General features: G+C 37.4%; 1 pseudogene; it reads left to right on the forward strand.

The window, feature by feature from the left end:
- The first annotated feature begins 1018 nt into the window (after window positions 1-1018).
- Window positions 1019-27593, forward strand: part of LOC117197833 (uncharacterized) — a 29888-nt pseudogene continuing 3313 nt past the window's right edge.

Below are 27593 nucleotides of genomic sequence, written 5' to 3' on the forward strand. Positions count from 1 at the left end.
TAATGAATCATGTATCAGCCAGGCTGATAGTCAGGCATATCAGCTGTTAACACATTGAATAGTTCTGCCTGAGGGTCTCTGCCACTCTGGTTACCCAGGACCCCTATATACAAGCTACAATGGCAGCTAAAGTGTTAACAGCTGGCGTGGGCTTTAGGGATGTCCACGTTGTAGCCTTCTGATTGGTGGTGCCTCTGCCCTATGAGTTGTTAGATACTTTAAATATCACCCCCGTTTCTTGCAAATACTAAAAGGCCTACTGTTTCCCTGATACTGAGCAAATGCATGGTGTCTAGGATGGTAGTTTTTGTTGCTATAACAAAATATCATTTGTAATTTATCATTAGTTTTTAAGTCTGTCCACTTCTCCCATTTTATTGTGACTTCTTTTCATAGCATATTATGTTATCTCAGTGACTAACACAGTGTTTTTCAGAGTAGGCACACAATAAGTGAACACTGAATTAAAATAAAGGGAAATTATCCTGTGGCTCTTAATACTACCGTTCTGTATATAAATCACCTTTTCAATCAACTTATTTCTTCACATGAGTGGCTTAGTGTCTTGCCATAATATCTTTCATATCATTAGTGGGAAATCTATGGTATTATACATGGTAGAATCTTTGTGAGAAACCGGATGTAAAATCACAACTGTCTTGAGTTAATAATGCTTGGTCTTTAGGTGTGGGCTTTCTCAGATGTAAGCTGGTTTCATAACATCAAAAGATGTGGGCTCAGCCTTGCATAAACTCTTGATTGCCATGCAACCAGATGTGATATGTCTCCTCTAGATCAATCCTGCAAGCCAGAGATTGAAATATCAACTACAGTGTCAACATATTATATACGAAGCGCTATGTAATTAGCAAGCAATTTGGGCAATTACTTTCAATGACTGCAATATATCCTCCAGCCAATCTACACTGGGAGCCAACAATGAGGAATTTGTTGAAGAAACATGGACAGCACTGGGATAAAGGACAGAGAATCACTGCTATCATCTTCAACAATCACAATGGCCACCGATGTGAAATCCAAGCTGTCGCTGGAAAGCTTTCTTCAGTCCACTTTAACTCAGTCATTTGTTAAATCCTGCCCGTCGCTGGTTTCTGGGCTCCAGAAGACAGCACAAAAGAGGAAGACTGCTTACCCTTTATGGAAGTAAAGGTTGCACTTTCAGCTGAACCAACCTTTAATCCAGTGCTGACGCTAAGTGATCTTTTTATCTCTCTGATCTCCACTCTTCTACCTCCTGGACACAACATGGACTTGACCTTCCTGTTTGTTTCAGCTTTAATCAACAGTCTCCGTGAGTTTCTTCATCGACCACCTTACCTATGTTCCCCCACTTATTCCATGGACACAGCACACAGTTTTCCCCATCTGGGGGAGGACCCACCTGTCATTCCCAGTTTTTCTTTATGTGGAATTTGGTCCAAGTCTAACAACCAGAGTCTTTATTATTAACTTACTGATCTCTTTTAAGCCCACTCCCCACCTAGAACCAAGAATCGACTTTACATTTTATTGAAAAATGTCCTGCCAGAATCATATATATCATCCACTTAAGCACAATTATTCCATTGATTCTATATTAAGAGAATTTTGCTACTGAAATGTCTGGTTTTGCTTTTGGATGTTATGCTTTTATTGTTTTCTTGAAAGAAATTGTGTGAACATTTTTATTTATGATAGGAAAACAATTCCCTTTAGTAAACACACTACTTTTTATTTTATCATTTTGAAAATGTTAAAATTGCTCTATTTCACAAACCAAAAGTGGCACCTTCAGCGTAACAGAGACTGTTCATAGGTCTCCAATTCTTCAAGTAAATGATGCATAGTAAATGTTTAATCAAAACAATTAACACTAATTTTAAAAATATATAAAGTGATTATTATAACATTAAAAAAGAATGCCCTATTAAGTTGGTGACACTTTCCCTTATTCTGTATTTAATTTTCTATGTTATGCATCAGCTGATTTTTTTAAAAATTGAATTATCTGTAATTTTAAATAAATGTTGTTTATTCTTGTTTATTATTAAACAAATCGCTTTAAATTGCTTATTGCCTGTCAGCTTGAAATACAATCACGTATAGATGTTTAGAACTCTGTGTTCCAAAGATCTTTTTTTTTTTTTTTTTTTGGTTAATATACATGTCACAGATGTTATAACAAGACTGTGTCAATGCTAATTACACTTATCACAGCTGGCAATTTCTAAAGTCATTTTTTGCTGCCCATGTCTTTCTTGCTACATGAAACCTACTTTTTCAAAACTGCTGATTGCCATAATCTACTAAAATATTCTGACATCCACCTGTATCCATTTCCTGCTTCCCTGCCAAACTCCATGTTTTTTGGTTTTGATTACTCATCAATGCAGATTCTTCTTTAATATTCTCTTCATGACTCTTTCTAAATATTGAAATGAAGAAGTGATCACCAAAGCAAATATTCTTGACACCCCCAGATTATTAAAAAAAAAAAAAAAAGGAAAACTAGGAAAATGGCAGCTTCGATCTGGGTGTTTAAACGTGTCTAAGCTCCTTATTTGAATCACTGAAGTTATAGTGTGAGGGCAAAAACTTGCATTTGAGCTGAAAATTGGCTGAAGATGCCATTATGTAGTATACATTTTGCTTACAGTTTGCCAAAAGCAGTTCAGGGTCTAGGAAATAGGCAGAAAGTACAAGGAGAGAATAACAAAGACTCACAGTGTCACTGCTTCATCTAAAGACAGTACAAGGAAAGGATGTGACCAGGGCTTCTAGTCCAGACAGTGTGTTGTTTGTGCCCAAACTCTCAGAACTGACACTTCAACATTTAAAATGTAAAGGACAAATTAGTACCATAGAATTTATCTTAAGGGACATTTACTATTACACAAGTTAAATATGAAAATTAAATATAAAGCCTATTATATTTTTCTTGAAGAAAACAACAGTTTAATTAACATTTTTTGACAACAACTGTTGAAAAGTTATATCATTTTCTAATTGCTGGTTTTTGACATATAATGACTTTTTCATTCCAAGACATGTTAAATATATACATATAGAGAGTGATATTTGGACATTATGATTTCAGACAAAGACACAACATAACTAAGTTTCCTGTGAGTGAGAGACTATTGTGTGGAAAAAACTGAAATATGTTCCATATCTAGATGAACCTAAATATTTTGTTTTGCATATTGACAACAGAGAAAGGGGGATAGAGAAGCTGTGTTTCTGGGATCTTCAGTGTGTTGTAGGGATGTATTATTTCCACATGTATATAGGCTTTTTCATGTTTAGCCTTTACTTTGCCTACAGAAAAATAATTTTTTTCTGTATTATACACAATTTTGTTTCCTTTAAGTGCAGCTTGAATACAAGATGACCACAGACCTTAAAATCATTGAATAATGAGTCCAAAATGCTTACACATCTGCTGTGGCCTTCTTAAATGGAATGTGAGCACAGATTAGGGCAAGAAAACTTTGATGTTGCTTTTGTTTTTTTTTCTTTGATCCTAAGTTTCCAATTCTTTTAAAGATATAAGGAACTTCTGCTAGTGTAAATTGCCGGCTTCCCATTCCCCACCAAAAAAATGATCATCAAACACAGCTTTGAGCTGAAGCTAAAAGTGGATCACCCACTCTTCTTCAACTTCTTTGCACTCCCTCCACCAGAGACCACATACCATCAACATTCTTCTTTCTAGTTTGACAAGTTCAAGAAATGGTCCCTACGTAACAAATTGGGTGCATGTTCCTTTGAATGGCTATCACTTTTGTAAAGTTTTCTCCATTCTTTAATTGATAAAATTTTATCACAGTAGTGACAAAATTCATTATAATTCTTCCTGTTAAAATTAACAAGGATAAAATTTCAGTTTAATATAAGAGGACATCACTTAGCAAGATCTTGAGGGGCAGTGAAAGTGTTTTTACATGGATACATACACAACCCACACAAGAGAAGTTTCTTGGGGCTCTGGAGGTTATTTCTATTTTCAGACATAGCTTAGGTTTACTGCAGGAAGAAGGTGGGCTCTTCTGCCATAATTCATGCTGTTCTATTGTTCTCCTGTCTTTGGGGACTCTGGTTATCAGTGTTTTTCCTCTATGTTTCTCATTTTTCCATACTGTTATTTTCTTCTGAATGTTAGGAGTTATGTCTTCCAAATTGCTCATAACATTCTCAACATATTGATCTGGTTTCTGTTTTCCAGTGCAGTGAAGCCCATTCTGCTACTGTTTCTTAGCCAACTTCCTTTTGTTTCAATATGTCAACTATTCATCACATTAAAAACTTTTTTCAGGAGTCTCTGTTTACTAAAATTGATTTGAATTCATCAGGCAAGTAGTGATTAAAATTACTTTTTTTCCCCTTAAAAAAGGATTCTCCCACAAATATATCCTCCCTCCACACTGTGAGTGCAGTGTTTCATTCTTTCATATATTAGAGAATATTTTCACAAGCCCACATTATTGTTGTTTATTGCTTTGGATAAAGAGAAATTCATTTCAGAACAGGTTTTGCATAAACACAAGGCAGCTGCATTCTCCCTGAGTCCTTTCAACATTTCAAACATGTTAAGAATGGAGAAATAGTTCTTGCAAAAGATAGATACTGAGTTTTAGAAACAATCAAAAGGAGAATTAGGCCTACTGTTTTGTTTTACACATCATTCTGAAAAATAATAACTCGAGTAAAAATAAGTTAGATAAATAAATTTAAATTTCAACATTAAATAACTGCAAGTAAGAGATGGATAGAAAAAAGTACAATAATTTTTTTTTTTTACTAGTTTTGCCTTTCGAGGAGTTAACAAGCATGCTTTTTTCTTAACTAAAAAATAGCTTTATATGGGACTTCCCTGGTGGCACAGTGGATAAGACTCTGCACTCTTAATGCAGGGGGCCTGGGTTCAATCCCTGGTCAGGGAACTAGATCCCACACACATGCTGCAACTAAGAGTTTGCATGCCACAACTAGGGAGACTGCTTGCTGCAACTAAGGAGCCTGGCTTCCACAACTAATATTTGGTGCAACCAAATAAATAAATATGTTTTTTAAATAGCTTTATAATTTTTTGCTAATAAAATAATGCATGCCGGGCTTCCCTGATGGCGCAGTGGTTGAGAGTCCACCTGCTGATGCAGGGGACACGGGTTCGTGTCCCAGTCCGGGAAGATCCCACATGCCATGGAGCGGCTGAGCCCATGAGCCATGGCCACTGAGCCTGTGCGTCCGGAGCCTGTGCTCCACAATGAGAGAGGCCACAACAGTGAGAGGCCCGTGTACCACAAAAAATAAAATAAAATAATGCACGCTCATAAATTTTTAAAATACTACAGAATATATAGACACTTGAAAGCATAAAACCACACATTTTAGTGAGTTTCATTCTGTCTTTTCTTCTTTTTATTTCTACACACACACACACACACATGCACACACACACACACACATATACATGGCCATACAATTTTAAATAAATGGGATCATACATGCAGTTTATATACATATGTATGTATATACATATATATATACACATATATATACAAATTTGAACATATTTTCACATAGAAACACATAAACCTATAAGATCCTTTTCAGTGCAAATAATTCTATAGTTTGAATATATACTAATTTTCTCAAATAGTCATAAATAAAATTACATTAAAATTGTTTAAAGATTTTGTATGCTCAAACTATGCTTTGTTGAACATCTTCATGCATGCATCTTTGTGAACTTCTCTGATTATGCATTTAGGATAAATTCAAAAAACTGAAATGTCTTGAGCAAAGTAACATACACTTCATATTTTGATAGAAATTACTATTTTCTTTTGAAATGCTGAGCCACTTTTTGCTCTCATTAGTAGTGCTTAAGAGAGCTTGTCTCCACATGGCTTTGCCAAACAGATCATTTTATATCATTTTATTCTTTACCCATTATTTTATAGATGCAGAGTATTGTTTTTTTTGTATGTCAGTTTCTTGAATTACTAGTTGTAACCATTTTTTGTAAGTTAAGAGAATATTCTGGTTCTTTAATGAATTGACAGTCCATGCCTTTTGCCAATAATCTTATTGGTATATTTCTTTTTGTGTATGGCATTGTATCTATGAAGCATATTAATCTATTGTGAAATTACCTAATAAAATAAGTAAGTCTAGTAATCAGAGGTATTTCTACATTGGTGAGAGAGTGCAAATTACAAAATTTTCTACAGTTTGATTTAGTAATATGTAACAGAGTTTTAAACATATGCATTCTAGGGTGACACTTGTAAATCTACTTAAATGAATGTATCCTAAACATATTCAAAGTTCCATGTAAAAAATACATGAAAGAGATATTCATGGAAGCTATAACTAGAAATAAAAGGTTAAGGGGCTTCCCTGGTGGCACAGTGGTTGAGAGTCTGCCTGCCGATGCAGGGGACACAGGTTCGTGCCCCGGTCTGGGAGGATCCCACATGCCGCAGAGCGGCTAGGCCCGTGAGCCACGGCTGCTGGGCCTGTGCGTCCGGAGCCTGTGCTCTGCAACAGGAGAGGCCACAACGGTGAGAGGCCCAAAAAAAGTTAAGGGATTTATGCATAAATACTTCAGTTTTTTGTTACTACTTAAAATGTTATTTTATAAAATTTTTATATTACAATTGTCCCTTGTTGATATATGGAAAAGCATATTAATCTCATATCTTGTTACTTGGTATGATTATTATTTCTAGGAGATTTTATTTGATTCTCTGTGCTTTCCTACCTAAACAATCATGTCATCTTCAATTAAGGACAGTTTTATTAATTTCTTTCAATCTATATATTAATTTGTTTTGTTATCTTGTCTTATTGCACTAGATAGATCTTTCAGTTTGATATTGAATGAGACTGGAAAGAGAGGGCATTCTTGCCTTGTTCTCTATCCTATAAAGGAAGAGTTGATCTCCTCTCACCACTAATTAAGCATGATATTAATTGTAGTTTTTTCATATATGTTCTTTATTTTGCTAAGGAACTTTCCTTCTACTTCCATTTTTGAGATTTCTTTTACCATAATCAGTGTTGAATTTTGTCAACTGCTTTTTCTCCATTTATTGATATGATCTTATTGGTTTTTTATCTGTTAATATGACAAAATACATAGATTGATTTATGAATGTATATGATCTATATATTGAAAACTAAAAACTCTGATTAAAGAAATCAAAAGGATCTACTGTAAATGGAGAGCTATTTCACATTCAGGGATTTGAAAATACACTGTTAATTTTTCTGAACTTGATCTATAGATTTAATATAATGCTAATAAAAAATCCAAGTTTTTTTAATATATCTGTGTCTATTTTTTGTGTGTGAAACCAATTCTAAAATTTATACTGAAAGTCAAAGGACAGAATAGAAAATACAATACGAAAAAACAAAGTTGGAGGACTCAAACTGCTCAATTTCAAGATTTTGTGCAAAGATTCTATAATGAAGACAGTGCAGTATTGGGAAAAGAACACATACATAGAGCAATAGAACTGTATAGAGAGCCAAGAATTCAACCTATACAAATATAGACACTGATGTTTAACAAAGGAGCAAGCCAATTCAATAGAGATATTGTATTTTTAACAAATATTTCCAGAACAACTAGGCATCTATATGCAAAAACTGAACATAGACACAGACTTTACACCTTACACAACAAATAACTCAAAATGGACTATAGATTTAAATGTAAGATGCAAACCTATACAACTTCTAGGAGAACACCTCTGCTGCCTTAGATTTGCTGAGGAGACTTGTACAAGACCAAAGTGTGACTCATGAAAGGAAAAATAGATAAGTTGGACTTTGCTAACATTGGAAACAAAACAAAACAAAGCAAAAAAAAAAAAAACCTGCTGTGTGAAAGTCACTCTTAGGAGAATGAAAAGATCATCTACCATTTCATCTACATGAAAATGCTTGTAAAGTACATGTATGATAAAAGATTTGTACCCAAAATATGCACAATGAAGAACATTAAAGACTCAAGAATTCAAAAATAAGAAAATGAATAATTTAAAATAGACAAAATTTATATAGACATTTCACCAAATAAAATATACAGGAAGCAAGTAACCATATGGGAAGATGATCCACACCATTTTTATGAGGGACATGCAATTAAAATAAAAGTGAGTTTTCATTATATAACTATTAAAATGGCTAAAATTCAAACTGACACTACCAAACGCTGACGAGCTTGCAGAACCATAGGAATTCTCATTTAATATTGGTGTTCATGCAAAGTGATTTAGTCATTTAGGTTTGACAGTTGTTTTCAAAACTGAATACACACTTTCCATAAGATCCAACACCGGCGCTCCTGCATATTTCACTAACTGATTTCATCGTTTCTGCTGCTCAAAGACCTGCACACAGATTATAGTAGCTTTATTGATAGCTGTCAAAAACTGGAAGCAACCTGGATACTGGATACTTTTCAATAGGTGAATGGATAAACAAATTGTGGTGCATGAGTAAAAGGGAATACTATTCAACGATTAAAAAGAATGAGCTGAAGGGGCTTCCCTGGTGGCGCAGTGGTTGAGAGTCCGCCTGCCGATGCAGGGGACACGGGTTCGTGCCCCGGTCCGGGAAGATCCCACATGCTGTGGAGCGGCTGAACCCGTGAGCCATGGTCGCTGAGCCTGCATGTCCGGAGCCTGTGCTCCGCAACGGGAGAGGCCACGTACTGCAAAAAATAAATAATTAATTAAAAAAAAAAAAAAGAATGAGTTGTCAAGCTGTGCAAAATTGTGAGTGAATCTTAAATGCATATTGCCAAATAAAAGAAGCCATGTTAGAAAAGTCATATACTGTATGATTCCATTTATATGACATTCTGGAAAAGGGAAAACAGTAAAAAGACCAATAGTGCCAGCGTTTGCCAAGGTGAATAGGTGAAGCACAGGGAATTTTTTAGGGTGGTGAAACTATTCTGTGTGACACTCTAGTGGTGGATATATGACACTATACATTTCTCAAGCCCCATAGAACCTTCTATCAGAATGAATAAGTATGAAGGTATGAATTATCTAAAAAAATATTTAGGAGGTTGGGCAAGCCTAGGATGAATGTAGACTGTGACAAAGACTATAGCTGCATTATAAATACCTGGAATAACCTCATTGGAGGGAATAGGAGGAAACGTTTCTGACCTAAGGAATTCTGGAAATTGGTAGAGAATGTAAGCCTTATAACAAAATGAACTGCACATAGTCTCTATTCTGGTAGATAAAATTGTTTCCCAAGGGGGTGTGGATTAGCGCTTCTAACAGGAGTGTACTGGAATCAAGCCACTAAGTAAATGATGACAGTTTTTGGGAACCAAGTTTCTCACTGTTGGAGTGAAAGATTACAGAGAGAAGTGTAAAATAATCAATGAGTTAATAGATGAGAGTTGGAGACATCAGGATGAACTTATGTTTGGTTAGCTTAATATGGATAGAGACTGATCCATGCAGAAATACTTACAGATATGTGTATATACATGGGTTAGTATGACTACAAATATGTTCTTGTACTGTCAGCTGGAAGAGACTACAAGCAATAACACCCCAGTGACAGCAAGCACCCCAGCACCCAGAGATTGGTTTCCAAATACCATTCTTCAGTGAAAGGAGCCAGGGCTCCTTGGAGAAATGGCTGATTCTCAGGATGGAGCATGGTATACACATGATGAGCCTGGAGCATTGCACAATGCCAAAAACAAGGAAGTTTTCAAAACTAGCAAATAGTGCAAAACACAGCGTTAGGGAATGACATAGGGACCCAGGAGCCATATGAAAAAGTTTGCTATGATGAAAGATTGAATAGTTTGAGCAATAAATAAATAATGTAATACTAGATTACAATACTAAGTATAAATAAAAATTCATGGGCCCATACTGATATAAATAAATGCTGTAGTAAATTAATAAATGGGGGATAAGTGTCAAATCTCTCATGCAGAAGAATGACACATAATTTATGCAGATTACTGTCCCCTCAAGAAGTAGAGCATTACTCCCCAACCTTAACTGTGCACTGGGTATAGTGAAGACTTTCTAAAGAGCAGTCACCTTACAGTAGAGAAATCTGACACTATCTCAGCCAGGTGATCAAGGTCAAGGTCAACAGTGATAAGACATATTGATAGTATGTAACCTTAATATGATCTAATGTGATGGTTCTTTACCTCTGTGGTCTTCCTGTCAAAACTCACAATTCCAGTCTAATCATGTGAAAAATATCAGATAAAGCCCAGCTGAGGGACATTCATAACATGTATATTTTCTCAGTTTGTAAGCCATTTCTCAGTCACAGTTTACAAATTTACCTTGAAATGTCACCAACATTCAACATTGTTCTGCAAAGCATGACAAGCCTATAGCTCTCACCCCGAGCAACTCACCCGGTGAATTTGACAAAACCCTGATTACGATCCTGTTCAATTAATCAAACCCTTGGATGTTGTGCTGATGTCAAGTTGCTGTAATGGTTTCTCAATGTTTCCTTTCAGTTTCTGCACATATCTCAATATGGAGCAGTAACGCTCGAAGGGACAATGTTCAAATGGGGACATCACTGTAGCCACTGAAGGTCACTTATCAGCTCAGCTGGGCATCTGGTTCTACTGCCAGGAACCCTTACCCACTACTGTCCCTGGCAGTGGCATGCCTCTCTGTCCTGATGTGTTAGAGGTGATCCCAGAATATGCTTTCATCTCTATATCCCTTGATTTGAATTGAAATCTCACATTCCTTTGTATCGGATTGGCAGAACCCAGCATGTATCCCAGCAGCAAAGAGTCTGAAAACTTAGTTCCTGAATTCTCCTAGAGGGAAGTCAGGACTCATATCATCAGGAAACTCTACAAACACAGGGATGATTTTCAACAGAGAACAACTGTGTAGCCAAAAATGGAGCATGGATCTACTGTGGAGCTTATAAAAGGAATCCAGGGGGGAAAAAAGGATGGCATGTTAACTTAGGGAGGTGGGGTTGAAATGGAGAGGAGTAGCATAGATACATAAAACAATGGAGACAGTATGAAAAGATAAAAAGGGATAGATTTGATGTGGGGTAAAAGGAGTCCAGGGAACATCAAAGAAAATGCCTCTTCTGTGGCGTGTCCCCCTACATGCATTACGGCGCCATCCCTCAGAGACGGAGCTGAGGATGGGTGGGGGGTAGTGCTTTTGTTGTACTTTGTATGGTGGGAGAAGCCATAGAGAAGGCTGGCTTCAATTTGGGGCATACTAATATAATTGAGTTAAGGAAGCCTATGTTCCAGTTAAAAGTCTGGCTCTAACTGTCACCTTGGCACTGGATTAGTAACAACATTTTTTTTTTTCCCATTATGGACAAATTTCTGTCTTCTCGGCAACCCCTCTGGAACGTCCTTCGGAGCACACGTTGGTTTTGTCCACCACTGTGGAGGTGCCCAGCACAGTGTAGACTCCCCACAAGGTCATGTTAAATAAATTATTTTCTACCTGCCTCCTGCCACACATCCCAACTTAGACATCATTTAAACTCGAACTTTTCAAAAACTTTCCCTTGAATCCATGTTTCATTGGGACAGTATGAAGAATTAAGTATTTTATTCATCTAAATCGTGCCCAACGGGAAAGGTTCTTTTATCACCATAGATATTTAGTAGACTAACAGTTTCTAGAAACCCAAAGTGAAATAGGTGTTTGCCTTTGGTCTAATCTCATCACTACAAAAAGCTAATTTAGAGATTGTTCACCTCTAAAGTCATCTCCATCAACAGAATGGAGCGGGGGTGGGAGACCAAAGGCATGGAAGTGTGGGTTGATGCTTTTTCTTCCATTTGGCAACTCCAGTCATGCAAACTAAAGATAGGTGTATTGAAATGGTGTGGAAACATACATTTGTTTACATTTTCCAAACAAATGACCTCCTGTAGGTAACTTAGATGGCCACATTTTTCACTCTCACCTTTTGGTTTTCTCTCAGGCCAGTCCAATCACCATTTAGACAATTAATCGGAAGAACAGGTTGTGCCTAATCGTTTTCATTGCAAGACTTCCAGATATGATCTCTGCCCAAATCTTTTCTCTGATTTGATAAGTTGCCTTTTAAAAAAGGACAAGTCTTGTGTGATTTGATAAGTTGCCTTTTAAAAAAAGGACAAGTCTTGTGCTTTATAGAGTAGTTCTTAAAATGAAAAAAAAAAAAAAGATTTGTATGTAAAACCTACTGGAGTCTTGAGTTTTTACCAAGTCAGAGGAAGAGTGGACAGTGGGGCAAAAGCCCGGCTTCTAAACAGAGAAAGGAAGAGCTTTTGCAGAAAGTAGAAAGCTTTGCCCTCTTCAAGGTGGTGGCAGGCCCATGCTCCTACCAGGTTTCCCAGGGTTGAGCAGAGGCTACATCCTGCCTTCCAGGAGCTCCAAAAAAGTAAACATGAAAAATGTTATGTCACCCTTTCTCCAAACAGCGCAAATCAGAGTGAAATGTGTTGCTATATTTAATTCTGGGATGATTTACCTATATGCCATTCTTTTAGTAACTTTCAGACTTTGATTTGTTGTTTTTTCTGGGGTGGTGAGAGGAAGCATTTGCCTATTTTCCTCCCAGGCTTTCAGTGAAAACTCTAAAAATAAGTCTGCCTTAATTAAGTTGCAGATGTAATCATTAGAGTTTTTTTTTTTGGGGGGGGGGGATGGAGGGGTGTACACAGGCCTCTCACTGTTGTGGCCTCTCCCGTTGCAGAGCACAGGCTCCGGACCTGCAAGCTCAGCGGCCATGGCTCACGGGCCCAGCCGCTCCATGGCATGTGGGATCTTCCCGGACTGGGGCACGAACCCATGTCCCCTGCATTAGCAGGCGGACTCTCAACCACTGAGCCACCAAGGAAGCCCCAGAATTTGATTCAGTAAAAATGACATGTGTTGGCATTATGTAGAGTCCCTCTGAACCTTGTATGGAGAGGGAAGTGCCCCTTGCCACCTGCCCTGCAAGTCTGGGCATGAAGGCCACAGGAGGGTGGGCATGACCATGTGCAGAGGCTCCCCCTAGATTAGGGTTCTTATTTCCAGAAGTGAGGGAGAAAGCATGCAGTCCAGTGCTATATCTCACTGTTCGAGATGCTTCCACAAAACCTCTGCAGCTTGTATGAAAATGTGCAACTTCCCAAGGCAACTGCCATGCTGCTGATCCCTGAGAGGCCATCCATGTCCAAGGCCCAGACCTTCCAGGAGTCACTCAGGGGACCGGGCCCCCTTTGCAGCATGAGCAGTCATGTTCACGGCTCCAGATCTGAGATGCAATTTGAGACACACATACTGTGTAATGAAACAGGTTGTTGATTGAAGTGAGTAATAAAAACACCAGCAAGCGAATCACCTTAGGTTACCAACAAATAAAACTTCAGAAAGAGGCAATAAGAGATCAGTGTGGTGAATGTCCATTTTGCATCCGCTGCAAGTTGAGATGGGTGATCTGTCTCATATCCCACTATTTGGTTAAACGTCATCTGCTCTCACATATTTTTTAAGTGAAATGTATTTGTTGTAAGGGTCTCTTTACTTGCCTCTAGAATGAGAAGCCTATCAGCTGTAGGAGGATTGGAGTAGTAACACCAGGCATTGTAAGGAATTAAAATGACTGTAGATATTGGTTATGTCACTATTCACAAAATGTGTACAATAAGACCAATGTGGTCTTATGTTTGAAATATTAAAAGAGAAAAGAAGATACAATGCTTGTTATACAAATCATGAAAAATAGAGTGTGAGAGGGCCTGAAATTGGAGACTCCAAGAGCTTGTAACAGGGGGTTAATGATAAAGAAAAACAATCCTTTTATAATCTGGATCAGTCCGTTTTTATTTTTATTTATTTATTTATTTTTTGGCTGTGTTGGGTCTTCATTGTTGCACACGGGCTTTCTCTAGTTGTGGCAAAGGGGGGCTACTCTTCGTTGTGGTGAGCGGGCTTCTTATTGCAGTGGCTTCCCTTGTTGCAGAGCACAGGCTCTAGGTTCGCGGGCTTCAGTACTTGCAACACATGAGCTCAGCAGTTGCGGCATGTGAGCTCTAGGGCACATGGGTTTCAGCCATGCGTGCTCTAGCTGTACACAGGCTCAGTAGTTGTGGCTAGCGGGCTTAGTTGCTCCACAGCATGTGGGATCTTCCCAGACCAGAGCTCAGACCTGTGTCTCCTGTATTGACAGGTGGATTCTCAACCACTGAGCCACTAGGGAATTCCCCAGATCAGTCAGTTTTTAAAGTTGGTAATCATGAATAGCTAAAAATATATATATTTATCTATATTTAAATACATTGTTAAATAAAATTTACATAATGGTCGAGTGAAATTTATATTTGATATTCCTATATATTTGGTACCTACATTCACCAATTTCTCTATTGTGTGTTGATCTTGTCACATCTGTCCTCATGTCTGGGTCAATGCTAAGGGAAGCACAGGAAAAGGTAGAGAAGAGATTTTAACATGATTCGAATCCAGACTCTAGGATAGAGAGTCACAACACCAGGGGTTTATTATGCAGGGGACAGGAGGGGCTGAGCCTTTTCAAGTGTAGGATTGCTCTCTTCAAGTGCAGGAAGGCGGAAAGGGATGGGAGTGATTTGGGGTGAATCCGTTGAGCAGGAAGAGAAAAGAGTTGTGGAGAGGTTTGCTCTTCTATCGTTCTCAAGCAATAATCATGGACCTTTCTTTACGTTGCCAGCCATGCTTCCAGATTCTGGGCATAGGAAAGTAAAGAAAAAAGAAAAAAGTTCTTACTATCACAGAGCTGACCTTGGGGAGAACAAAAGGGAAATGAAATGGATGGGCTACCAGACCGACAGCAGCAGACGCCCCTGTAGCCTAAAGACTTTCTGTCCCAGCTCAAAAGCTGATGGCCATTTCTGACAATCTTATAGAGTTTTGGTTAATAAGTATTGGTGCAGATGCTTACGCAGCATAAAGATTTATGTCCACTGTATCATCAAGTGTCTAAAGTGTTACGGATCTCAACACACGTTATATTTTCTGTATGTTGCTTTTTGCCTTGGGTTTCACTGTAATATTAATCTTTCTTCACCTTCTCATTTCTTCTGCATTTCCCTGATTTGCTGTACCTGCCTTGCTTATTTACTTTATTTTACATATGGCTCTTTTTTTTTTTTTTTTTTTTTTTTTTGCGGTACGCGGGCCTGTCACTGTTGTGGCCTCTCCCGTTGCGGAGCACAGGCTCAGGATGCGCAGGCTCAGCGGCCATGGCTCACGGGCCCAGTTGCTCCACGGCACGTGGGATCTTCCTGGACCGGGGCACGAACCCGTGTCCCTTGCATCGGCAGGCGGACTCTCAACCACTGCGCCACCAGGGAAGCCCCCATATGGATCTTTTTAAAAAAAATTTACATGTGGCTTTTGCAACTAGTATATAGTGGTATTTTAAAATTTGTTAATGCAGTCTCTTTTTCCTATCACCACCACGTATATTTTATTTTTGTGCTTTTCTCTGTTGTTTGGTTTCATATTTTCACTTTGTGAACCCTGTAGGCGTAGTGTATGTGTGTGTGTGTGTATTTGCATACGTGTGTATGTAATATTGGGCACAAGTTTATTGTCTGATTGTTAACAAAGAATTAAAGAACATCTCTAGACTCTATTATCCTGTAGTAAAGCAAATAAACAGCAACAACCAAAAAGACAACATTCATATAGTTTTCCACTGGCCAATCTCTCTTGGTTCAAATTTTAATTGTTTATCTTGAGAGTTTAGACACTATAAGTATTAAACTTTTGTGTTTTTATAGTGTAACTCCACAAGTAAGAGAAATTGTTTAAGTTACTACATGAATCACCAAGAAGAATTTAGCCTGCAAACTTCTGGGATGATGAAGGGGTGGGAAAGGGCAGGAAATATTAACATCAACATTATTTTGATATCAGATAGGGGCTGATTCAAGAGGCTGGAGGGCTGGTGGAAATCTCAATTGTGTGTGTTTTCTGTAATGTGATTAGGGGCAGAATAAAGCAAATGTGCTCAAATATTACTGCCATTTAACACATTCATATTTTAAGTGTTTCCCCTTTTATGTTTTAGGATCTTTTCCTAAGCCCCCGTTGGATTTTTTTATTCATTCTTTTCTGTTTAACCACCTTTGACAGACAGAAGTTCGTTTCCCATGAATAGACTGAGGAGATCTGCCTGATTGCTGTCGGATGCTCTCACTTAGAAAGCTGGTGGCTGTAATTTTCTTGGTTCCTTCCTTATCCAGGCAACCTGGATAGAGAAAATACTGTGGGCACTCATGACAGGACAATTTCATCTTCCCCAGCCTTCCTGTCTGTGGTTGAAATGGCTGCTTTAGAGGTTAAACAGTTTTGTTTTGTTTTTTCTTTAATTCAGCATTGGCTTTGCTCATCATCCATGGAAGGAGGATAGCATGATTATGCCTGGTCTCCATCGATACATCCCTGCATACTATAGAAAAATGTCTGTTACATCTAGGAATAGCTCTGCCACATCTGGGCTGTAATCTTTTCATGGTTTTCTGTGTAGCATCAACACCTTCCCAGAGCCACTGCTCTAAACTGGTAGAGACTGCAAAAGCTAAAGGAATTTATATTTTTTTCTCAGTGTCTTACTCAACTCCTCAGCCCCTCAAATTACAAGGTCTGAGATGTCTGCATTCCACCAAACTATGTCTTCTCAGCCAGTGGACAAGGAGTTTCTGCAAGTAAGACCAAAGTATTCTTCTGAAATTTCTAAATACGTTACCCATCACACCTAAGTGAGCAGTAATTGCTGGCCATTATTTTCATTTTTATCTCATCAGCTTTGCTCAGATGCCTCTCTCAGAAATCTTCCCTATTTCTTGACCATGACTGCACTGTTCTCTAGTTTGAAGTTTAAGGTTGTATCTGGAATCTGAACTGGATGGGGGAAGCAAAAGACAATGGGCCTCAGCTCATGCTGTCATGGTAACCAGAATGGACTGTGAAATGGGGGTTTGAGTACTAATGATAGCAGTTTATCCTAGGAGCCAGTATTTATTAAAAAGTAACAGATTCTGCAAGGAAAATCGCATATTTTAAAAAGAGAGTAGTATTAGTGGAATATAAGGATGCTGCCAAATACATAGATTATTTTTACTTTTGGCAAATAATCTTTCAATTTTGTTAGAGATAGATAACTCAGGTAGAGATATGTAAGCTTAAAATCAATACTACTAATTATATGACTAATAGCAACTAGTGACAAAAAGTTTGTGTGCTTCGGGATTTTATCCTTGGTTTATACTGCTAGGATATATTTATTTTTATTTGCATAAGGATGAAATGGCCAAAAACAATTGGAGTTGATAACAGTTGGAGATTGATCCTGTTATGATGGATTGTGTAGGATTTTAAATTAGATAAATAATTTGAAGGAAAGGGCAATATCGTACAAATTATTTTTAACAACAATAAACACAAATAATCACCTTTGGCTTCAGGGGAAAATATCACAGTAATGAAGAAAACATCATTCACTCATTAATCTCAGAAAAAAAATTTCTTCTCCAGTGTGTCAGAAACTATACAAGGTGCTGTGAATACATACATTATGTTTGTGCCCTGAAGGGTTTCACAATTAGTGAAAGGGATGGATTTATATGAAATGCAAGACACTGCAGTGAAATGTGTGATGCTAGATATTTCTACAGGGTGAATTAAGAGAGAGTAGAATGGGTTAATTAACTGTTTCAGGGAGGAGACAGTCAGAGAAAGGAGTCTATTTTGGATCATAGTTTTACTGACTGGATGCCATCTAAATTTCCTCACAGCTCTGATATTTATGATTCTACTAATGAAAACAGCTAGGGACTCACATTGATGAGACTGTTTGTATTAAGTGTTTATTAAGGATATTACAATTACTGATAATGGTTGAGCATTGGATATACATATTAAATGTATGAGCACATCTGTCATCATATATATATATCTCAGACCTCTATTTTGAACTCTGGGCTCATAAATCCAACTACATACTTGCCATCTCTACTTAGTTGTCTCCAAATGTTTCAGGATATCATGAATTTCTGTTACTATTTTCTTTAAAGTAGTATTTAATTTCCAGGTCTAGCCTAGATTCTATTAAAGGGGATTGATAATGGTAATGATGATCATGGTGATAATGATGGTGATAGTGGTAGTAATGATGATGATGATGATTCCATTTTTCTTTTTAAATACATAGAGTCTAAGAAAAACTGTTTTATTATTTTTTTCAAATAAATAAATTGGAATCAGAGCAGTAAAGTAAATTTTCCAAGATAGTACAGCTAGAAAGTTACAGAGAAAGGCTTTGAACTCAAATCCATATGATTTTGAAGTTATTCTGAGATTACTCTCTCATTAAATAAGTGACTACCATTTCTTTACCAATTACAAATTTATCCTCCTACTAGTTTACCCTTCCAATAGGTAAAGTTTATTGAGACATTCAATCATCAAATTGCCCTGTCTTTCTGACAGGATGATTCTAGAGCAAGTTCCCACTTTCTTAGGCTCTCGCCCAACCAAAGCCTAATGGTGTCCTGTGATGTACGATATCTCTCACTGCAACAAATATCAAACCCAGTTGTTCAACTACAGATGTATTTCTGGTAGTCTTTGGCTAGAGGATATCTACATGCTCTAGAAATGCTATGGCCAGTGTCAAGTAGAAGATGATCATCCCTTTTCTTATTTTGAATACTACCTTCCAATTATATTAGTCTATGAGTATTACAGAATTAAGTCCCCCATCTTTGTGTGAGGGAGTCTTATCCCAATAACCTGGGATGGTATCATGGGCTCACAATTCCTCTTCACACTTCCTTGTGAGCCTGTATAAAGAGGAAAAGTTAATCTGTTTTAACCACTGAAATGGAATTATGAATGTGGCTGCCATCAACCCCTTAACATAGTTTATAACACATAATGTTCATCTTGTCAGATCTGTCTCATTGTATCTGTATGTCAAGATTATATGTTTCTGAAATTGTCATCTTAAACTTTAGTGATGGCCTTTAATCTGATCATTATGGCCCTGGAATTTAATAAAGTACTGACTTCAACAGAGCAAAAACCAGAGCCCTGTAGCACTCTTCAGAGACTACCTTCTCCCTCAGAGATTCTCATTTTAGGCAAGAGAAAATGAACTAACTTGGTCAAACACTTTGCTAATGTAAACCTACAACCTGATAATGCTCTTTAAAAGAGATTTAATTTATATCTGGAGATGTGTCTTAAGTGTATTAAGTCTTTTGGATTTGGCATGAGATTAAAAAATTATCAGAAGAAATAGAAGTACTCAAATGGAAACAGGGAATAATGAGGATAACGTCAAGTCAGCACTTAAGAAGAATGACAGTAAACATCAGGAAATAGAGATCATAAAATCTGACGAGAACATAACTTCCGAGAAACCAACATTCAGTCTTATATCATCCATTCCCTACACCAGTTACCTGAGGAAAGTCAAAGAACTGAAGGCACAGCCAGGGAAGGACACACTTTTTAATATGAGTTAAGATATTTGCTTCAAGCTTCGGAAGAACTCCCAGCTCAATTATACTTAAGTGGAGAAATGCTTCTCCACCACCACCTCCTGTTGCATAAACTAAAATTCACTGAAGTTGTCTTCTTTCCTCTTTCTCTTTGATTTCAGATTGTTTAGTATATAAGGACGAGGGCAAGAAAAAGCAGATCAAAGAGCAATAAAATGTTGAGTGCACTTTTGTACCAGCAGGAGGAACAGGGAATTTTAATGATGATGACTCCGTTTAATTGTTTTGTCTAGATCCTCTACATTCTAACTTCTACTAACCAGAGCCCTGGGCCTGAGTGGGGAATCTAGAGATTGGGAGCTGATTTTCCATAAGTAGCCAAGAGGCAGGAAAAGATATACACATTCTAGAATTTAGTTTGAATCATAAATACCAGAAACTACAAATTGGTATTTGTGTTAATTGACATTTGGATTCTGTGTGATGTTTCTCACAGCCCCCAGTATACTGTGAATCATTACCCTTATCCTAGATAGGACTAGTGGGTGATGAAGTTGCATATGGACCTAGCACAGTGCTCGGCAGATTGTATTTTGTTGTGTCAGTAAACAGATATAAATGAAATTTTATTTTGTTAAACTAAATATAATAACATAGAGAGTAGAGAGTATATTAACAAAGATAAGCTAAGTCTTGTAACAGATCTCCAGTTCTCAATAAGGGAATACAATTTTGTTTTTCATTAAAGATATATACTTATTTAGATAGGTCAAGAAGCTCAGGTCCACACAGTTATTCAAGGACTGAATCTGTTGGAGATTCTATCCCCTTTATCTAGCCAAGAGCCCCTCTGGCCCCCCATGGGTGTAAAGGAGAACAGTGAGAGGGCACACCCTCCCCCACAGGCTGAAACTCTTAACCCACACCTGGCATCCACTCTCACTCCATTGGTGAATTCTAGTCACATGACTCAATCTAGGTGCAGGGGAATCTGGGTAATGTAGTTCAGCTGTGTGCCTGTGAAGAGGAGGTGAACCTGTTGAGCATCTATCTAGCCAGTCACTGCTGTAGAGAATATGCTCCAGAAACCTTATAAAACATTTCCTTACAGTGTTTGCAGAGCTGCATGTATACCTGCTCTTGCTAGACCCTTTGTAAGATCACTCACTATGATAGTGATTAACTGATGCATACTTCTCAATATTTATTAACTTCAGTTTCGTATGTAAATTCCAAAGGGACACAATGAATAAATAAACAAGTTACGGGTGCCTCCAGTCACAGCCCAGTGAGTCATAGCTGTCTTGTTCATCAGTCATGTGGTAAATATTGTTGTCAGGTGCCCTCATGGATGGGCCTAAGCACCTCATCTGAATGCACCACAAATTTGGCCCTAATATTTAGTAGCCAATAAAAAGAGAGAAGAAAATAAAATACTAAGAAGAAAATTATCATTTAAGGAAAAGTCTTACTATTCTTCAGACGTGTACCAGAAGCAAATGATCTTGTAGCATTCTCTAAAATTAAAACATCTCATCTTATATAAAAGTTGCCTGTCTACACCCTTCTCAGTGCCTTACATCTGTCAATCTATTTAATTTCCACACAATCTTATGAAGTCCCAAAATTATACCTAATTTACCTATGAAGAAATGGAGACTGAGATGAAATAATTTCCCCAAGATTTTAGTTATAAGGGAGATCAGATTTGAATTCTAGGCAAATTTGATTAAGTCTGTACTTTTAATCATTCTATTAAACATCCTCTCTCTATACTTTATAAATATATCCACATTATGAGATATTGTGGAGAATTTTGTTGTCTCAGCCATTTATAACATAGTTACAGTGAATGAATCATCACTGGGGATAAAGCACCTATAAACCTCTTTTTATTTCTTTCAATATTTTCCTAAATTTACCTCACTTATTGGCATACCAGAATGTGTGTGTCATATGGTCATGGATAAAGAGTCCAATAAGAAATCTAACATGTTAACAGCCTCATCTCAAAAAGATGCAGGTGTAGTGACTGGGCAAGAGGAGAGTAGTATAATTTCATAGACTAGGATCCAGGTGCTATAGCAGAGGCTGTTCAGGAAACACTAGGGTAAACACTGCCCCCTTCTCCATGGCCTACTGCCCACAGCTGCCCACAGATCCTCACTCCTTTCAAAACTCAGAGCCAAGGATAGGCTCAGGGTAAGCCCAGGCAGCATTCGAGGGTCCTCCCCATAATTAATGGGCATTATAACAAAAGAGCCCTTGTTTACAGTAATATTTTTATTCAATTTGTCTTTACAAGCTAAGAAAGTATTTAATTTCCCTTAATGATATTAGCCATCCCAGCCTTTATCACCAGATAGGACATAACTATCCTGCTTTCACTTAATTTATAAACCTCATTAACACCTTTGCTTTTTAAACGTGATTGCAGATCTCCTAAGAATTGAGAGCTCTCTGAATGGTAGGAGAATTATTATGATTCATTGTTCACCCTGGAAATCCTGAGCACACACTGATTTATGATGGTGAATCCCCACTGAGGTGAGCAGAATTTGGGGGTAAGTGTAGGGCTTCTAGGGAAGCTCTCTTACTGCTCTCAGACTCAGGCTCCCAGTTTAATACAGAGCCTGTTGCTTAATGCACAAAAGCATGAAGGAATCTAGGGGGGAACACCCTCTAGCAATAACCAGCTTGAGAATGTCATTTCTGCCACCTGAAAAGTAATTGTATCCCTTTATTGGAAATGAAAAGTTAGGGCAAGTCCTAAATATTCCAGCTGGTATATGTTTTCCTCCCTCTGGGGGGATGACTTTCACCCGTGGTCTGAACAGTCAATCAGTTAAGTAGAACAGGACTTGCATTACTAGTTTCTGTTCTTTTTCTGACAAAAGGTCACATCTCCACATTTTCCCAGGCACGGTGTTGATTTGCTGTAAAGATTCTTATCCAGAAGATCAAAAGATCAAAGATTGTCCTTAGGTCCAGAAGAAAGAAGTGGCTTTCAGAGCTCATGCTGTCATTAACAATGAATGTTTACAGTACCCCACAGTGTGTGCCATTATATTAGGTCTTATATCATTTTCACAGTTCATTACAAAGAGAACTTTGATGGTGATGATAGGAGATAGAAGATTTTTTTTAATGCAAAATAAGAGTTAACTCCTGCCCAAACCAGGACATTTTCTAGAGGCAGAGTGACACATTGGAGTGCTTTGGATCCACTGGAGGGAGCCTGGTTTGTAGAACAATCAAGAACACATAACAAGACTGCTGAGTTCCCATGAAAGAAGCCAGGTTGCTTCAGGAAAATATCTACCCACAGACTTAGGTAGGCAAGTCACAAAGCATTTGATATTTATTCCTTGAACTCATTCCAATCTGCTTTATTACAGCAGCAGGGGGCCTCCATTTGATATATAAATGACTATTGACTTCCATAAATTAAGAAAAAGAGTTGACGAGTTTTAATACTTTAATGAATTTTTATTAGTTGTCAGATGCCCAAAGTTCAGACAGAGAAAAAAAGAAAAGATTCTTGTTTTTGTTAACCTTAATTTTTAGACTAAAGAGAAGCAGTCATGACTCATTCTGGGTAAAGAGTTAATGGAGTCTGGGTAATTGAGAGTGAATTTTGCACCCACCAGGACTAGTGGTTTGCTCCTGACCCTCCTAGCAGCTTTGTACCTTGTTTCCAAAGCTCTTTACAAATCATCATAAAAGAGAAATGATCTCAGAAGCATGTAAAGCCTTTTCTACAACCACTTTTCCAATAAATCTCAGACACATCTTTCATTTTGATCACAGAAATGCAAATTTTCTGACAGGCAAACTGCAGCATGACTAAGTCCAAATGGAGTACAGTACGTTTACTCAAGTGGAAAGGATAATGCAGTGAAGCAAAATGCAATGAAACATAATGGAATTCACTCAACTTCAACTTCCAAAATCATGCATGCTTTCCATCATTGGCTTATTGTTTAGCACTGGATTTGCACATATTATTTTGAAATGCTTAAACCAGTTAGAAAGAAAAATAATGTTTACACACTGCAGGTAATTTAATGCACTTGTTTCTCCTTACATGTATTTTTCTTTTTTTCCTGTAGCTTTGATTTGTAAGAAAGTCAGATTTGATAGGAGTAAAATAATTCCAAACTAAACAGGGATATAGATTCTAATTTTTGTTATGCTGGATTTCATACTAGGTTCAAAAAGGGAAATATGGGGTCTAGCCTCTCCTCAGCATGCAGGATAATGGTTGCTAGGCAGCCTCCTGTTTGCAGAACAAAGAAAGAATGTCTTTATCTACAGATGAATTCAACAATGCCTCATCCTCTGTGTTTCCATCTGAATTTATGTGGTGGGACAGGGCTGCCAAGCAGCAGGATTTCATGCGTGGTAAATACCAGCCCTATTTGTGAGGGTCACATTGCTGCACAAGGGTCAAAGTACAAACACAATTGGGCATCACTGAAACAGATTGTCATTACTCAGAGAAGCCAGCCCAATAACATCTAAGAGGCTTAAAATCTGCATTATGGATATTTTCACTGAATTTTATTTCATTAAAGCAGTACATGTAAACAATAACTTACAAAGTTAAATTAGTAAACATAATGGGCTATAGCTAAAGGGTTCTCTACTGCATCACTTCCTGCCCCTATGTCTTCCTCTCCAAAAGTCACCTCTCAGCTCAACTCTGGTTGTTTAGTCCTCATAATTATATGTGTTATAAATAAATTACTGTCTCATTGGATTTATTAATTTTAGATGTTATTATCTACTGATGCCCTGTTAGGGTAAATGAAGGATTAGCTCTCTTGCATTGCCAAAACCTTTATCTGCCTCCCTCCTTCTCCTATTATAATTCCATTAAATCTGGGGGTTAAAGCAGTGTTCAGTGTTTATATTATTAAAACTTGCCATTGTGTCATAAAAAGATCACATTTACCTTGTTTTCAATTTGTCCTGAAGTTAAGTATTTCCTTGTTTATCTGTTTTATTTGCTTAGGCTTCTTTGTACATATTACATCTTCCAACATCTTCTATTATCCTCTCAGTACAGTTTTCCCAAAATAATAAAATTCAAGAAACCGTGAATTACAAACTTTCCTTGGAGGTCTTCCTCCTGGAGACCTTTCTTCTCCTGTGTTCTCTAGGTTTGCTCCCAGCTATCTACGTTTGAGTTCCCTTGACTACTGTCACTCTACGTTGCATACCTTATTTCTTGTACATGAAGTTTTCTCCTTCCTTGTTTTAGTTTGGGTGGAGCGTATCCTCCAGTAGTTTCATCAAGTCACAATGATCATCCAAGGACAGAGGTTGTGGTGATGACAGGCCTCACCCTTTCTCCTGAACTAACTGCTCTAAGCTGGACTGAAGGTCCCCTCTGCCTGGTGCAAAGTTACCTCTCATGCTCCTTTCTCATTGTTTTCCCAACATTCCCTTTGCTTATCTCCTGTGTTGAGTACCTATTTTTTTTGGTGCAGCAAGTCTTCCTCTTTCCTGGTACATTCCTTCCTTTGGGGGAAAACATCTCAAGTAGCTTTCTAGAAAAGGAAGGAAGGAGGGGAAGGAAATGTTTAGAGATCTTACATATTGGACAACACCCTTATTCTATGCTCACACGTGGCTGAGTTTGACTAGGAATCTAAGTTGTAAATCATTTTCTGTCTATATTTGAAGGTACTGCTCCACTGACTTCTGGTTTCCAAGGTTGCTGCTAGAAATCTGATGCATTCTGTTCCCTGAGCCTTTTATCTGATCTTTCTTTCTCTCCAGAACTTTTTTTTTTTACATCTTTATTGGAGTATAATTGCAATACAATGGTGTGTTAGTTTCTGCTTCATAACAAAGTGAATCAGTTATACATATACATATGTTCCCATATCTCTTCCCTCTTACGTCTCCCTCCCTCTCTCTCCGGAACTTTTAATATCTTTCTAAGTCCAGTGTTCTGAGATGTTACTATACGGTGTCAATATGTATCTATTTACTTGAATGTTGCTACCTCTTGCCAACATCAAAACTCAGGATTTAGCAGGTTAACGTGGAGGTATAGGCACCTTCACTTTTTTAAAATCTCTAGGTAAATATGAAGAGAAGTAAGGTTGAGAAATACTCAGTCATTTTACCATTTTTTACCACAAATGGTAAAATAGACCAAAAATCTTTTGAACCCCTCAATATTTTCTATAAACTCTATACCCACTTTTCTTTACTCTGCCTTCTTATCAGGCATACAGAATCATCATATTCTTCCCTATTTTGTTCCTTCTCTCACATATGATTGTTTCCTATAGCTTTCAGCATTTCAGTGCACTTTATTAAGAATCAACAAGTTATCACTTATTATGCACCTATGGCAATCCAGGTTCTCTAGACTTGCTACACCATTAGATCACAGCTGTTATTACAATATTTGGCAATTGTGGAAATAGAGGCTCAAAGCAATAAACTAACGTGTAAGATCACTCAGCAAATAAGAGGTAAAAGCAAGGTTTACATCCAGTTCTGTCTGATTTCAAGGCCTGTCTTTTATCCTCTTTCTTTACTTCCTTTCTTCCTTTCTCAAAAACTGTAAACTAATGTGAGATGTGTTCAAATTACAGGATGAAAAAGTCATGACTTGTTTATCTAGTTTATGAATGATGTACATTTGAAAGTGTTAGTTTATGTATCCAATAATGTAATCTAGATCTAAAATTATGTTACAAGTGTTTGCACAGAGCAACAGGATTAGTTTAATGTGGATAACTGAATCTTCCAACATTCACTTGCTTAAGCTCTAGTCTCATATAAGCTCCTTGAAGTGGTTTGTTATAATCCTGGCAAAATGCCTACTAAAGAAATAGTTGAAAATTTTAAAACCATTATTTAAACACAATCCTTTCTTGACTTAAATCTAGACTCTAGGTTATTTAGCTCTAGCATATCTGTGTGGATTTTAATTTTCAAATGATGATCTTTCATACACCCAAGGCAATATTTATCTGGTGGGAAAGTTGCATTAGTAATAATTTACATTCTGCAGGCAGTGGGGAAGAAGGCACTTCTGCTAAAAAGAATAACATGTGTTTTTATTCAACTTTTGCAAGAGAAAAGGGCTTGTTATAAAAATAAGTCATTCCGCTGATGAAAGAATAATGCTTGGAAATGCGCCTGTGGACAATACATCACTTATGAGAAACAGGAAAATAAAGCTCTGTATGTGTTGCTGTGTGACCACTCTTCTATTCATACAGGAGCCTCACATGGAGAAAGAGGGGTGTTCAGCCTCTGAAGCACTCTTTCTAAAAATATGTACATATAAATCCCCTCCTCAGTCTCTTCTAAAATGAAATAAAGATCAAGAAATTATATTGTGCTGTTAAGCTACATAAAATGAAACCAGAAACATTTATGTTGACATGAATTATATCAACTGAGGTAATAAATGGGTTTAGAATGAAATTTAAGGCAAAGTACAAGTGTAGAAGGGATGATTCCTCCTTCAGAACCCTTGGCTTCAAAACTAAAGGAGCAAAACTATCTATTTAGTTGATATTAGATATATGTTTTACCTATAAGATACTTATCCAATGCTGAAGTTCCATTGTATATATAACCTTATGAATGGAAAAGGCAATTCTATGATACCTTAATTTTGCATGTAGTTATAAGAATTCAAAATATATAAAACCCTTTTTGTGAGGGGATTCTTGACCTAATTACTCATCTTTGTCTCTAGTACAGTAGGAACTGAATTTTGTTTGGATATCATGATGTCATTCTGGGTACTTGTAAAATAATTTTCAATTTTAATTCTCTGTTTTCATAGAACTTCTCATCCTGGTCTTATTTCACTTAAATCTTTCTCTCTCTCTCTCTCTCTCTCTCTCTCTCCACCTTTCCTTTTCTCTCTCAATCAGTCTGAATTTACCTACAACAGGTTGAATTATGCCTAGTTCTGGTTTTGACATAAATACCAGTGAATATTTTGAAAAGTCACAAATTCTGTTTCTTCGTCTCTATAATGAAGAATTTACTACATCACTGGTTCTCAATC

The sequence above is a fragment of the Orcinus orca genome, chromosome 9, assembly GCF_937001465.1.
Source record: "Orcinus orca chromosome 9, mOrcOrc1.1, whole genome shotgun sequence".
NCBI lineage: Eukaryota > Metazoa > Chordata > Mammalia > Artiodactyla > Delphinidae > Orcinus > Orcinus orca.